Raw genomic sequence first — 14,195 nt, 5'->3', positions numbered from 1 at the left:
ACGCTCAGCTGAAAATGCGCTTTTGTTGATATGTGAGTGTGTCTGTACGTATTTGCAAGATCATTGCAAAATTGTGCCTATCTGGAAGGAACTCTTCGATGGATTTGTTTGTGCTCTTAACTCTGTAGTGGAATGTAGTGGGTTTTCACTTGCAAACATATTGCTATATTTGTTCCTAAATTCACCCCCTGGCCCATAAAAAAATTAAAAAAAAAAATTATTTGGAATGCCTGGTACAGCACAATGAAAATCACAATTGTAAGTACAGAAAAATATATGTGTTTAATTTACTTTGAACATTCAGGAACTATTCAATATGGAGGTATTAAATAAAAACCAAACATTAAGAGTGTGGCCATTTGAAAAAGTGTTTCTGGAATGGTATGCTGAAAATAAATGCAAATAGAGTATGGATTCTTACATACTGTTATTGCATACCAGATCTATTTCAGCATTAAAAATGTAATATAGTCTATCTTTTTTTTTTTCCCTGTCAAAACTATGTTAATTCTGTTGAAAATAATAAAATTCAATTCCTAGGGCACAAACAGGATGCAAAATGTTCTGTAGGTAAAACACAGCTCCAAGCATTTAGATGCACACTTTTCACTTTAGGTTTAAAAATTTAAATCTTTTTATATTCAGAATAACGAATCTAAGGCTAATTTTATAACCATGAGGCATAAACACCGAAGACCATATCCTCAAATATCTTCAGTTCATATTTGACAAAAACAATATGTTGGCAGAAATATTTTTAAAAATTGCTGAGAGCGTAAGGGAGGGAATAAGATCTCTGCATAGGTTACACTTCCTGCTCCATTTTCTATTGGTATTATTATTGGTCCTCTTTTAGGGCAGTGTACTTATTTGGTAAGCGTTCCAGAATATATGCTGATTTGTATAGCCTGGTACTACCTTCTGATAAACTCGTAACACTTTTAATCAAGTTCAGCAGGTAGGCGGCAAAGCCGGGTTCACTTTTCACCATGCACAAGAATGACTGAAATGCTCTTTCTGTAGCCGAGAGGTGTAACTATCTGATGTTCCCTGTTCCCAGGGGCCAGCGAAGGAGGGTGCAGTTCACTGGGCTGCTCTCTTCGGCTTGCGGACATGCGAAGAACAGCTTTCAACAGACCACTGAAGTTATTTTTCCTTCTGAAATAGAGCTGAGCTATAGACGGGTTATGCCTGCTTTCTAAGTGAGCCTTAGTGAACCAAGGGAGTGATGTAATATTTTGATACCGTGATATCACAAATCAGCTTCTGCTGATCTTTTAATTTCAAATTTTAAGCTTATTTCCCAAATACAAGCCAATGTTTACATTATCTTCCTGAAATGGTTAACATCATAACAATGTAAGTGTGAAGTCACACTTTTCCTATTTCCTAAATTGACTATAAAAGTCAAATAATTGTATATTTCCATTTTATGCCTTTCAAAGCAAGTTCAGTACTGTTCCAGGGATTCAGAGCTGTGAAGCAGTTTGAACTGTATTCTTTTTGATACTGATACAAAGTCCCTAAATGAGAAACTACAGTCTTTGAAGCCTCTGTTCAGCTAAAGCCCATGAAGAGTTTTCTGCTTGCACTGCTTTTATGTCAGTTTTCCATGTTGAATCTTTTTTGATAACTGCTTCAGAATGAGAACAAAGATATTACTATGTTCATGTTAGTCACATGTTTGTAAATGATGAGCTGCTGGTGCCAGTGACGGCTTTGTTTTATGTTGATTAGTCCATGCTGTCCTGCTGTGTAGCTTGTCCTGAATTTACTCCACTGATTCCGAGCAACATGGTGTAAAGGCGAGACTTCTGCTCGCACAGCGTACCTCAGGGATGGGAGCTGCCTTGGGCTCGCTTTGCAGAGACCTCAGCAGGAAAATGCAACTTTTGATCTTGAAGCCCAAGCATGCTAAATGTTTGATTTCTGTCCTGCTTTGGGTGGTGTTTCCAGTCGCCTTGCCTTGCTGTTTCAGTATTATTCCCTGACTCCATTTGGGAGGTCTGGGTGCTGTGACACCAGCGCGTCTTTTCCCCACAATCTGCAGCTTCGTCGCTGCCCTTCTCACGGGCTTTCCTCCTCTGGTTTTTTGACTGAAGATTTCAGTTAATGCAAAGTGACACATGACTAGTGGTGTTAGCGGTAAGAAATACTTCTGCTTTACCAGTGATCTTTGCTTGCTGGCTTTCTTTACGTTGTGTGGTTATTGAGGTTTAAAATGTGATTTGACAAAAAAAGATGATGAGAATTTTTCCTGTGTGACCTGTTAAAACACTTCCTCGCTGCTTTTCTGTGTGTATACAAGGCTGCTGGTACTTGGACTTACAGTACCATTTTGGATGTACTTCATACTTTTTTAAGTATAAGGTGAGATCTATATGGTAAAATTCTAGTAATTTCTTCACATGCAAAACTTTGCTAGTTTTCTTGTGAGAGTTTTTATCTATTTCTTTCTGGAGTGCTTTGAAATAAAAGCATATTGAAAATGCAGTAATGTGCTGCTACAATTTGTAAGTAGATAAGCATACCTACATGTTACAAGAAATTCATTATGTGTGAAAATACAGTGTTTTATTAGAAATACTTTGTCAGTAAATTAATTGGCATTTTAAAGGAAAAATTAAGAAGAATTGGGTATTAAACACTGAGTCTTTCCAGAGCCCTTAAACTCCATTTGCTTTTTATCTGTTCTTTTTATGTGATTTTATTAGCATGTAAATTCAAGTTGTTTGTCTTAGCACATTGATGATCCAGAGTTTCAGGCCACTGAAGAGCCACTTTTTAAATAAATTCAGATAATTCAGAGAATTTAATTGAAGTTCTTTGAGATTTGAATTTTTAATTATATAGAGTAGTGTTTTACTGTGAAAGGAGTAAAGTTAAAATGTTATTTTTTGTGATAATCTTATCTCTTCTGAAATTCTTTTCTTACTGTGCTTTTTGGAATTTTCCATTTGAAATCTGAAATAAATTAGGTCAAATAGCAATGATTCAGGGTTTGTTTGAGTAAGAATGTTAGTATGGGACTGTGTGCTATCTGGTAAAGTTGTTAAAAAGTAGGAGTTTTTTAAAAATAATAAATGGGCAACGCTGTGAGAAGTTGCTTATAACAGAATAATACATTTGTCATCATCATCAGTTTCTTGTGTCGAATGAACAAAAGGCACCCAGCTAACCAAGGTAAATATCAGATGCCTCAGATTAAATATTACGTACAAATGTACATAATAAACACATAAAAAACCTGTACGACTGTGTTTGCATTTTTCTTTATTAACAGAAGCTAAAACACAGTCCTAACATAAATACAGCACCTGTTTTTTGTTCTTTTGTTTAATATGAGCTGCTGTCATCTATTTTTGCTCATAGAGTAAGAAGTTAGTGGTAGAATAACATCCTTTCTGAGTTGTATCGTCTCTGCTCAAATAAATTATTAGATAGCTGTGTGCTAATCTTCACAATTCAATTTGTGATCTGAAGAGGTAATATCATTACGTTATGTTCAGTAATGCTGATAGACAGTAATTAGTTCTAAATAAAACCTAAAACCAGCCTGGTATAATTTTAAATTATGGCTTTACTAAATATGAAGTCATAATCAATTGAAAAATAAATGGTTTTTAAAACAAAATAATTTTTTAACCCTTATTTTTGGTATGTGCGTCAGGGACATGAAAAGGATACAGACTTTCCCAAACTGCATTCACTTTTATTTTAGTAGCATGCATAGGACTGTAAAAATCATTCATACATATCTTATCTCCTCTGGAAGTAAATGCTAAAATTGGGTAACTTACCATTTAACTAACTAAACTTCCAGCTCAGCTCCATTCAGCTAGTGGTGAGGAAAGTGTACTCCATTGCTATTTTTTAAGTACAGCAGATGCTGTGGAGATTGTGTACTCAATCACTGTAGACATTTTTATAATTAATCAGTTGTTGTGAAAATTAGTTAATGCTTTTTCATATATTATTAATTGAATGCATTTGCTGTATTACCAAATGAAGCAAACAAAGTATGCTTTTTTAGTGGTATAAGGGCTTGATGTAATGACCTTTCTCCCCAGCAAATAGATTATGTGTAACCAGATTCTTTGCTGCCCTACATTTTCCCACTCACATGGTGGCATGAAAAATAACATAGTCTGTGATTTTAAGAAAACCATTAATTAAGGGGAGCTTCAGAATGTAATTGAGAAAGTTAAATTCCCTAGTGGGGATAAAAAGTAGCCTCTTCTCTGGAAGATAATCATCCCTGATGTATGGTCACTTGCTAAGACAGGAGATGCAGGTGCGATGTCTCTTTGCTCCCCGGGCACTCTTGGTTGCCCTCTGTCACTTTGGCATAGGGTGAATATACTCTCTAATTTGTTGGTGCAGGAAGGTAATAAATGCTTTTATTGAGCTGAATAGATAAACCCAGGCTCTAACGATGGAAGGCGGCATGGGGTTTATTGGGGCCGGGCTGACTTGTGACTTTTTCGGTCACTGAGGATGAGGTTGGTAGTTGTGTTTCTGTATGAAAGGAACTGAGGGCTGTGGAGGGGAGGCTACATTCCTGGGAAGAGAGGGAGTTGCTTTCCTTGGCTTTCTTGCCTGGGAAGCTTTTGAATCAAATGGAGATCAGAACAGGTAGAGAATTAAGTGCTGGAACTGACAAACTGGAGATTTACACCAGTGGCAGCACCTATACATGTTTTATTGTGCTTTCTTAGGCTGAGGAAACTACCCTGTATTTATTGCTTACTATTCCTTGCTGAAGGGTCAGGATACTGAGGCTAGAGTATCTTGTTTTGGATCTTCTTTGGAGAGAGCAATTCCTTGAAGAAATTGTCTTGCTTTGCAGTGTATTACGTAGAATACCATTTCTACGATGCTACTTGTTCCGTAGGGTCTCAGTATTTTAAAATGTGAAGTAGGTGTAATTGATGCCATCGTGCTTGCTAGGCATCTGAAACTAGATCTACAAATCTGCCTCAGCAACCTTTCTGGAGATGTTGACTCCACTGCTGGTTTTGTCATCCTTTTTCTCTGTTTTTCTGCTTCTCAAAGTGTAAAGAACAGAGAGCATTCGCTGTGCAGATCCAGCAAAGTCTTCATCATCTCTCACCTCATTTTACTGCTTGGAGTATGTGGACTTTGGAGGGAGCTATTTTTCCCCAGATTTTACAGACTAACTGCCTGAACTGAAGGCTTCAGAGGGAGTCACCTGTATCTACCATCTACAGTTTGGCATCTATTTTGGCACTGGCCATTGGTGGAGATGAGCTTGTTTGCAGAGTTTAGAGTAGCGTTGTCCTGGCTGTGCCTTCCAGAGCCTGTCTTTCCAGCTGTCCCTGCTGTCCCTCTGGCCACTGCGGGCTGTGCCGGGGCCATGCTGCACTGCTGGTGCTGTGGTGTGCTGTGCCCTTATTAGCTGTGGTTAGCTGGTCTGCGCTTTGTTTGCAGTCCCCTGTCTTCCTGGGACTAGGCTTGTTCAGTTCTGTCCAGAAATGTAACCGGGTTTGTCACGGGATTTGGCACAAAAGCTTCTTTATCTGAGACAAGTTGATAGCTTAGCGCCATGTCCCCACAGGTGAAGAGCTGCTCGGTAGGGCTTAGCTGCCTAGCAGCCTACATCTCAACTGTGTCTCTCCTTTATGTATGTTTGCAGTTCTTTATGTTTTACGTCATGCACCACCTGCGAGTTGGTGTCATGGGTATTGTGCTTTTTCAACTGGTTAATTACTTTTCCCGTAAAATAAGTATATCGATGAAAGCAACGGTGTGTTCAGTTGAGGGTGTCTATCTTTTAAGTGGTACATTTGATCAGTAACACCAATGTCTTTTATAGAATTTTTAATCTTTGACTACCTTGAAGACATCCTGTTTATACTAGTCAAATACATAATATTTATCAGTTGAGCTGGCTAGGGCAGTTGCACAGGTCCCTTTTCAAGCCGTCCTAGCACTGCTTGATGTGCTGTCAGCTTTCCCTGTCACTTCTCCTTTTTCCTCTGCCCATGAGGTGTCAACATTTGGGATGCTGGTAGAAGCCCTGTCTCAGAGCAGGGACAGGGATTGCACTTCAAGCTGTTTATTGCACACATGGGATGTTGCCAGTTCCTGTTCAGCTGCAGTTTGTGAGGAATCTGACTGTTGCCACCTTTCGCCTCCCTTGTGTTACTATTAGTCCTGAGCTCAGAGACCTGTGTTCCCATATCTGATACTGGTGATTCCAATATCTGATACTGGTGATTCCCAGAACTGTAAAGTTGAGATAGCTTCTTTCTCTCTGGAAAACAGTAATATCATGAGAGTATAAGTATTTATAGATCACTGATCACAGTCAAGTAGAATCATGGGAGTTGGCTGAGTATAATTTTGGCATGAAAAACTGTTTCATAATGTTAGTTAATTAGCTAAAATAAATACCAGAAAAGTTAACGACTAGAAATCACTCTTAGGAAGGAGAATTTTGTACTTATAAGTGGAAACACTACTCAGTGAACTCTGTACTTGCCCAGGCAAAAAGAATTTCTGCTCCAAAAACACACCGAGAGAATAATCGTATTCTTTGTGAGAGGCAATTTTCTTTGTCCTGCTATAGATCTGCCCTGCCATAGATCTGCCCCACCATGAAAAGAGGAGGTCTGTCGTCCTCCTTGCTCTGAGCTTGATCTTCTTGTCCACTGGCTCATGTTGGTATTTTGGAAGCCCTCACAATGATCTGGATCATTCAACTGGTGTAGTTGAAAAGAAAAATGGATCAGGAAAAGCCCAAGATGCTGGTGGCAACCAGTCTAGACATTTAAGCTAATCTTAGTCATATAAAATGTGTATCCAGTTAAACTACTGATATGTGCTTTCTCTGTAGTCAGCGGTGGAAAGGAGACTCCCCCAAATGGGAGCCAGTCCTCCAAATCTTCAACAGTGCAGATGACAAACTTGGATGATGAATCTGACATCTAATTTTTTTAGGCAGCAACACTTACATGAGAGTCATGTTGTGTCTCCCCCTTTCAGTCCTGATCATTGCGTAGTTTTAATACTTTACTTTCTTGAGGAATTCTAATTTTGACTTTATAAATCTGTAACTCGTTCAGCTGATCAGCAAGTGACAGGAAAAGGAAATTTGATAACAACCTCTCAGAGAAATAGTTTAGAGAAGATAGGTTCTGCTTATTGAGCTATCATTCTCTTCTAGAGATAATTTTGTAAAAACAGTGCTCTTTTCTTGTACTGAATACAACTATCCTAGCTGAGCTAATTAAAATTAGTATTTTGATTAGCAACTACCTAGATATCACTACTAGGTACTTAGGTACATATATATCGGATTTTGAGAAAAAAATAATGAACTAATGTGGAGTATGCATTCTGCTGTTTCAGTCCACAAGTATGCAGTCAGTGATTTATGAACTGGAAAAAAAAAGGATTAATAATTCATGCATAGGAGCTATTAATGGATTCCTGCTCTGGAATCTTTCAGCGGGTCATTATTTGTCAGCGTTGCGTATATTGTTCAGCGCAGAGGAAGTTATTATTCTATAGTTGAATAAAAGCATATTTTCCCAAGATTTTTTCATACATAATAGCATGTCTAAGAAAGCTGGGATAGGAAAATTTGAGGAAGATGCAGTAGCCATAAAGCAATTATTTTATTATTTGAAACTCTACCTGGTTTGTTGTTAGTTTTACTATCTCTTATTATTATACTCTGAAATACTGTGTTTTCACCTTAATGGCTTTTGACCATAAGTTATTAGTGCATTTTGTACCTGTCATCATTCATAACTCCTAAAGAACAATTTAAAATGGGTGGTTGTCTTTTGCAACTGTTTTTGTGGAATAATAAATATTAATTTAGTGGTAAAGAGATGACATATAGCAGGCAGAATAAGATGTTTCATTTTTTATATTTGTCCTCAAAACTTTAAAGGCTTAGCACAGACAGTGTTAGGAATTAATAGAGAGCCCAAGCACAGGACCTACATGGTTATCTGCAAATCCAGATAAGAAACCGGTTAATTTTGATGTTATTTTATTTCTCATTCTTTTAAATTGCCTTGAGAAATAGACAAAGGAATAGATCCAAATGAGAGCTTTGCATAAAACAGGACTTGGACTAACCTTAGGTACCCAAGTCCAAAACCCCAGAAAACCTCTGGCATTGAGCACTTTTATTGGAGTTTTCTGATACAGTGGACATTTTCTCTGTTTGACTAATAATTCCACAGGTTCCTATACTTTGTTCCATCTTCAAACATTCCCATTTTTAGCAGCCAGAGACGTACCTAACACGCGAATCACAGCCTGAAAGTGCCTGTCTCTCTCCACTCTTTATATAATGAGCCTACATGGAGTGGCTGTGCTTGTAACTTGGACCTTCCTGTGAAATGCTATAATTAGATGGAATGAGTCTTGGTTTAAGTATTGCTTCACCTAAATCCTGTGAAGAGTTCAGTCTCCTGCATGTGTTCAGAGAATGGACATCTCATACATCTGTAAGAGCAGAGCTGTGGCAAAATGGTTTCAGCTGTTTTTTCTTTTTAAGCTAGAGCATGGGGAACCTGCCTTTTTCTGTAGAGCACTCATCCAAGAACTGGAAAACCTGACTTTCAGCCCAATGGCATTGAGTTTTTTCTGCCTCTCAGAGGAGTTCCCTACCTGCTATGGTTTAAGCTAAATTGTAGGAGTGTGTGTTGGGGGAAGCGACTCTGTCATTGTGTCAAAAATAGTCCTTTTAAAAGAATATGTGAGGCTCTGCTTTATCTTCTCGAACGACGAGTGTATACATTTCTTGTATGGGAATATGTAGTGCTGCAACATGGCAATGCAAATGAATTTCTAGGTAATATCGTGAAGTTCCCATAGTGAATTTCACACTTAAACAGGATTGAGTATGAAGTGTGAGAAGTCTGACTGCTAAGTGAGTGAATTCTGTCTTGCGAATAGATTCAGATCTGTAACCTAAATTACAGAGATGCTAGGGTGACTGACATTTGAACATTTAATCCTGGTTTTATTTCTTACCTCTTCCCTACAATCAGAATGTGCTTTAAAAGAAATAGCCCTTGCTCTCAGACGGCAACAAGAAGTCGGTCAGTAATTCGTGCTTGGTGACAGGCTTTCAGAATAGTACAACCCCAACATTAGACAGAAAGAAACAGTAAACTTGCATGAAGTTGCCATCATCTTCACAGACTTGCAGGAACACAGGGAACACTCCTGAGCACTTTTGATGCCAGTCAAGTGCCCTTAACTCTCATTTTCTATAGAATCAAATTTGCGCACAGAGTGAATTACAAGCACGCTCCACAACAGAGTGCCAGATGGAAATCAACATAGAGAGAGCTGGATCGCGGATTTTCTGTGTTGCTGTTTGGTGTGGTGGAGCTGCTTCACCTACTACAGCGCAAATGGAAGTTGTAGCCTGATGAAGACACTTAGATGTCTAAATTTAGGCATTTAGATCAAATGTTTAAATGTCATCATTTGGATAACGTAGATCCTAGGAAATCACATGGATGATTAATCTCTGTGGCCTCATTCATAGTTAAGTGTTGGGGAGGTAACAGATAATGTGCTAATTACTGGTGAAGGCAGATTATCAGTACACTATGGAAAAGATCTGCATGTGTAATTAGCAGACACTGATACTGTGGGTATGATAACTGATGGGGTTGCTTTTCAGTCAGGTACTGCAAATAATACAGGCAATAACAGAGACAGCAAGATTTCAGTACATCGTTGCCTTTGACTGTGTCTGGTGAGACTGAGCACTCCTCTGTGGTCCTTTTGGGCCCCATGCCAGCCCTGCCCAAAACGTTAGACTTACTGGGTGTCTCATGCCACCTCCTGCACTTCCTTTCCCACTGCATCAAGTTAATGTTACCTCCCTCTTCAAAATATGCTGGCTGTTATTTGTTCTCCTCTCCTGGATAATGATCCAAGTGTCCATTAGAAAGTAAAGCTGTTGGGTTTGTCTCACCTTTGCTTACCATGATCAGTCTTATTTACTGCTTCTTAAAACTAGGTCCAAGTCATTTTGGTCTGTTTCTGTACCCCATACTAAATTTTCTTGCTGCCTCATGCAGAAAAAATATCTTCTCGGGAGCACAGGGACAGCAGTACTATCCTGTTACGTGTTTGAAAGTGCTTGTTCACAGCAGAGGCAAGGTCTTTACAAATGAGAAGAGAAACAGGTGAGTTCCCCAGTTACTGAAAGTGTAAGAGAGGAAAGGACCTCCCCATGCCATGACATAGTGTTGCTGTGGTGTTTCCGTGGTGAGTAAGGAAGAATTACCATCGGTTGTACCGTGGCTTAAGACAGAAGCAATGAGCAACTTCTGGTCCTAAAGGGCTGAGAAAGTAAATGAGGAGGAATCTGTGTGGGATGGGCCTTGTGGACTAATTGCTTTTGTTTGTTATTTGTGAAAGGTATAGATGGTTGTAAGTGGAGGGATTATTTACATGACCTGTGTTCCAGTGTGTCTTGTGAATGAACTGGGATGAAATTTTAGGATCTTTTTCAGGTGATGAAATCTAGTTCTGCTTACATGAAAATGCCAAAGTGCATTTGCCTCAAGGTGCCTTTATGTTACTTTACCAGTAACTGAAAACAGGCCTCCCACTCCACCGAATCTGCTTTATCTGCTACCGTAAAATGGGCCAACCTCCAGCTTTTCGTCCACATGCAGCTCATGGGATGGTTCAGATGTCTCTCTAGTGCCGTGTCTGTCATGGCTAACACCAAAACTGCTGTGAGTGGAAGCAAGCCAGCAGGGCTCGAGGGGCAGCGTTCCACATCATCCTACAAACATGTTGTACATCCAGCTCAGTGCATCCAAAATGTAAACCTTCTAGCTCAAAAAGGCAGAAAACAGTTTTCACCTGTAGCTATGCTGCCTGTCCTGTAGCTTTCAGTTTTTCATATAGGTGTTGGAAGGTTTATTAGCTCCCTATTGATGCTTTGACAATGACCCATGAATAATGTAAAAAGAACATTTAGTAGATATCAAAGCACTTGGTTCAATACCTCTTCAGACTATTTAGGCAAGACAGAGATCATATAATGCTAATGTAAAGCTATGAAGATAACAAATAGCAATAGAAAGAGTAGTGCTTTTACCTTTTGCTTCTCATAACTAACAGAAGGAATAGTCATAGGAAGCTACAAATCATCAAACTAAAAATGATTAAAAATGATCACCTTTGAAACTGGCGCCCAATAAACTGGCGGAACCAAGTCACATAAATACCAGTGAGGGAAAAAATAACGAGGGATAAATAATGGCTAGTAATGCTGTCTGACATTTATGATTGTGAGGCTGAAGATATGGGGGATGGAATTGTTGAAGAACTCTGGCATCAGTTAGCTAATAATGGTCTTGAATTGGAAAGTAATTCCCGGGAATGCATCGGTGAACAGTTGTACACTTAAGGGCTTTTAAAGGCTTTATCTACTGCTCATCGTAATACAGAATGTGAACTTGGGCCACAGCCCCATCACATACGGTTATCATTTTTAGAATGATAGCGCACGGGAATGGTCTGGAGAATCAGAGATTCATAGAATAGTTTGGGTCGAAAGGGACCTTTAAAGGTCATCTAGTCCAACCCCCCTGCAATGAGCAGGGACATCTTCAACTAGATCAGGTTGCTCAGAGCCCCGTCCAAGCTGACCTTGAATGTTTCCAGGGATGGGGCATCTACCACCTCTCTGGGCAACTTGTTTTCAGTGTTTCACCACCCGCATTGTAAAAAATTTCTTCCCTCTATCTAGTCTGAATCTTCCCTCTTTTAGTTTAAAGCCATTACCCCTTGTCCTGTTGCTACAGGTCCTACTAAAAAGTCTGTCCCCATCTTTCTTTTAAGCCATCTTTAAGTATTGAAAGGTCGCAATAAGGTCAGGAGAGCAGAGTAGAGGGGTAGAATCACCTCCCTCGACCTGTTGGCCACTGTTCTGGTGCAGCCCAGGATACAGTTGGCATTCTAGGCTGCGAGTACACATTGTCAGCTCATATCCAGCTTTTCATCCAGCAGTACCCCCAAAATAAAATAATTTCTGGAGAAATAAACTCCAGAAATGTACAGAAGCAGACACATACCATATGACACGGCAAGATATCTCGAGGTAGGGAATCTATACTGAGGAACCACAGGTGAAGCATTATGCCCCTTCTGTCTATCTGAGGAGCATTTTGGGAGACAGTTAACAGCAGTTGCCAGTTGAATTTTTTCAGGCACCAAGAACTGTGTGCCCTGAGGAAAGGATGTTATATACAAGAGAGCTATGGAGTTCAGCACCTGTATCTGGTTGATGAGAGAGGTTGGCAATCCCCTAAACCATTTGATATGCTTTGTTTCCAAGACTGTAAAAACTGTGTAGTTCTTCTGGAGTTTGATTTAATACATTTAAGAGTAAGGTGAACTATGCAAGTTTTCCAAGTCCTTTGCTATAGTTAGTAAGACTTCATTATAAATTTTTTTGGGACTGCTGTATCTGCACAATCCATAAATGTTGTTTTCAGTTCTGCCCTTGAAATGTGTCCTGTGCAATGCTGGCAACGTGTTTTTTTCCTGTCAGATACTTAAATGACTTCAGCAATTTTAAACATCTGAAAACCAGTTCTTTCTAGTAGGATTGTCACAGGAGTGTCCTTTAAGATGCAGTTCTCAGAAGGGGCAGACACTGGCTTAAATTTGCAGCTCCAGCAATGGATTTGTAATGCCTGTTTGATGAAAAGGATTTAGCAAACCTGGTCACTGTAGTCTACAGAGAGAAGTACAGCTAGGTCATCTTCCTGCTTCGTTATAGTGAACAAAAATTACACATTAAATTTCTCAAATATGGACAAGGGACCAAACAATGTAAGCTGTTTAAACAGAACAAATTACTCGTGGGGGGAAACTTCCAGCATTAACTACACATTGGAAACCCCTGTGTGGCACACCTCCAAATGCTGCAGTCTCCATTTGCACCAGCAGTTAGTATGGTGACCTTCAGGAGACCTTTCCAGATCAGTCTTGTTTGGGTAATGATACTGAAGGAAGGTGACACGTTGCTTTCTGTTCTGCTTCACCATTGCTTGGTGCTTCTCTCCATAAGCAGATTGTCTTTTTAGGATTCTCTGTCTGTGGATATTTTTCTATTAATCAAAATGAAATTTTAGTCATTGGTTATTAATAGAGGTGTTTGAAAAGGTTTGGCTTTTTTAAATTTACAAATCATAAATCAGGTGAAGCTCTATATTTGGTTTCTTTCTTACCCTGTCTCCTTTCCAGGCTAAGTATCTTTCAGTTTGAGATTATTTTTTTCTTAAGGACACTGCAGTGCACCTGTCAGAAAACACGTATATCTGTGTACGTGTATAAATAAAGCAATACATTTCCTGCATACTATATTGAAAAATAATGTGATCTCCCCAAGAATTGATTTGAGTTGATCTAACTTCTTAGTTGCATCACCTTTCATCAATTGCAGCTTTCCCCAACATTGGCTACAACAGTATTTACGGAGTGGAATGAACTGTTGAAGCCCTCCAGAAGTTTTCCAAGCCCCCTTGCCATGGGGTGATGGTTACTGCTTGACAGCTCGAAGACTGTGTCAGAGTCAACCAGCTCTGAAGATATTATGCCACATGAATGGCTAGTGGCATGTAAGTTGCTACTGGTATAACTGCTCACATACACATTTTATTAATCACTGTCCAGATATTCTGAATGCTAACTTCAACATTCGGATACAGCAATATAAATACTTGGGTATGTTAAACTTTGAATATAAAGATTAATGTCAATATGGCAAAGCAGCAGATCTTTGCCTTAAAGATCTCTGTGCAAAGTGTATCTTATGGAGTGGAATAAGAATGGCTCCCTTGGAAATTCTAGTTCCTTTTAACAGTTTAGTAAGAAAATGTCTTCTAGAAGCATCTCTTAGGGTGAAAACCTTAATTTGAATTTGAATGAGTTTCTTGCAGCAGTGGACAAGCAGCAAAAATTACATCCAAGCCTATATTTATGCAAGATTTTGTTTCTGACAGGTTTTGTGGTTGGGTTTTTTTTTGGTTGGTTTGTTTGTTTGTTTTTTTCAGAAAAAGATAAGTACTCGGAACTGTTCAGATATTTAAACTACGACTTGTGATATTTTGGGGATGCTGCTGGTGGGGAAGCTGAAGAAAAATTAAGTTAGTAGCTTTAGTTTTAAG

At 39.1% G+C, this 14,195-nt stretch overlaps 1 protein-coding gene across 1 annotated transcript in view; it reads left to right on the top strand.

The window, feature by feature from the left end:
- The window catches only part of CNTN1 (contactin 1), a 259,953-nt gene that overhangs the window by 34,228 nt on the left and 211,530 nt on the right, over positions 1-14,195 (top strand). The window lies entirely within an intron of this gene.

The sequence above is a fragment of the Rissa tridactyla genome, chromosome 1 (genome assembly GCF_028500815.1).
Source record: "Rissa tridactyla isolate bRisTri1 chromosome 1, bRisTri1.patW.cur.20221130, whole genome shotgun sequence".
NCBI classification, from domain to species: domain Eukaryota; kingdom Metazoa; phylum Chordata; class Aves; order Charadriiformes; family Laridae; genus Rissa; species Rissa tridactyla.
This window is presented reverse-complemented; position numbering and strand designations above follow the sequence as displayed.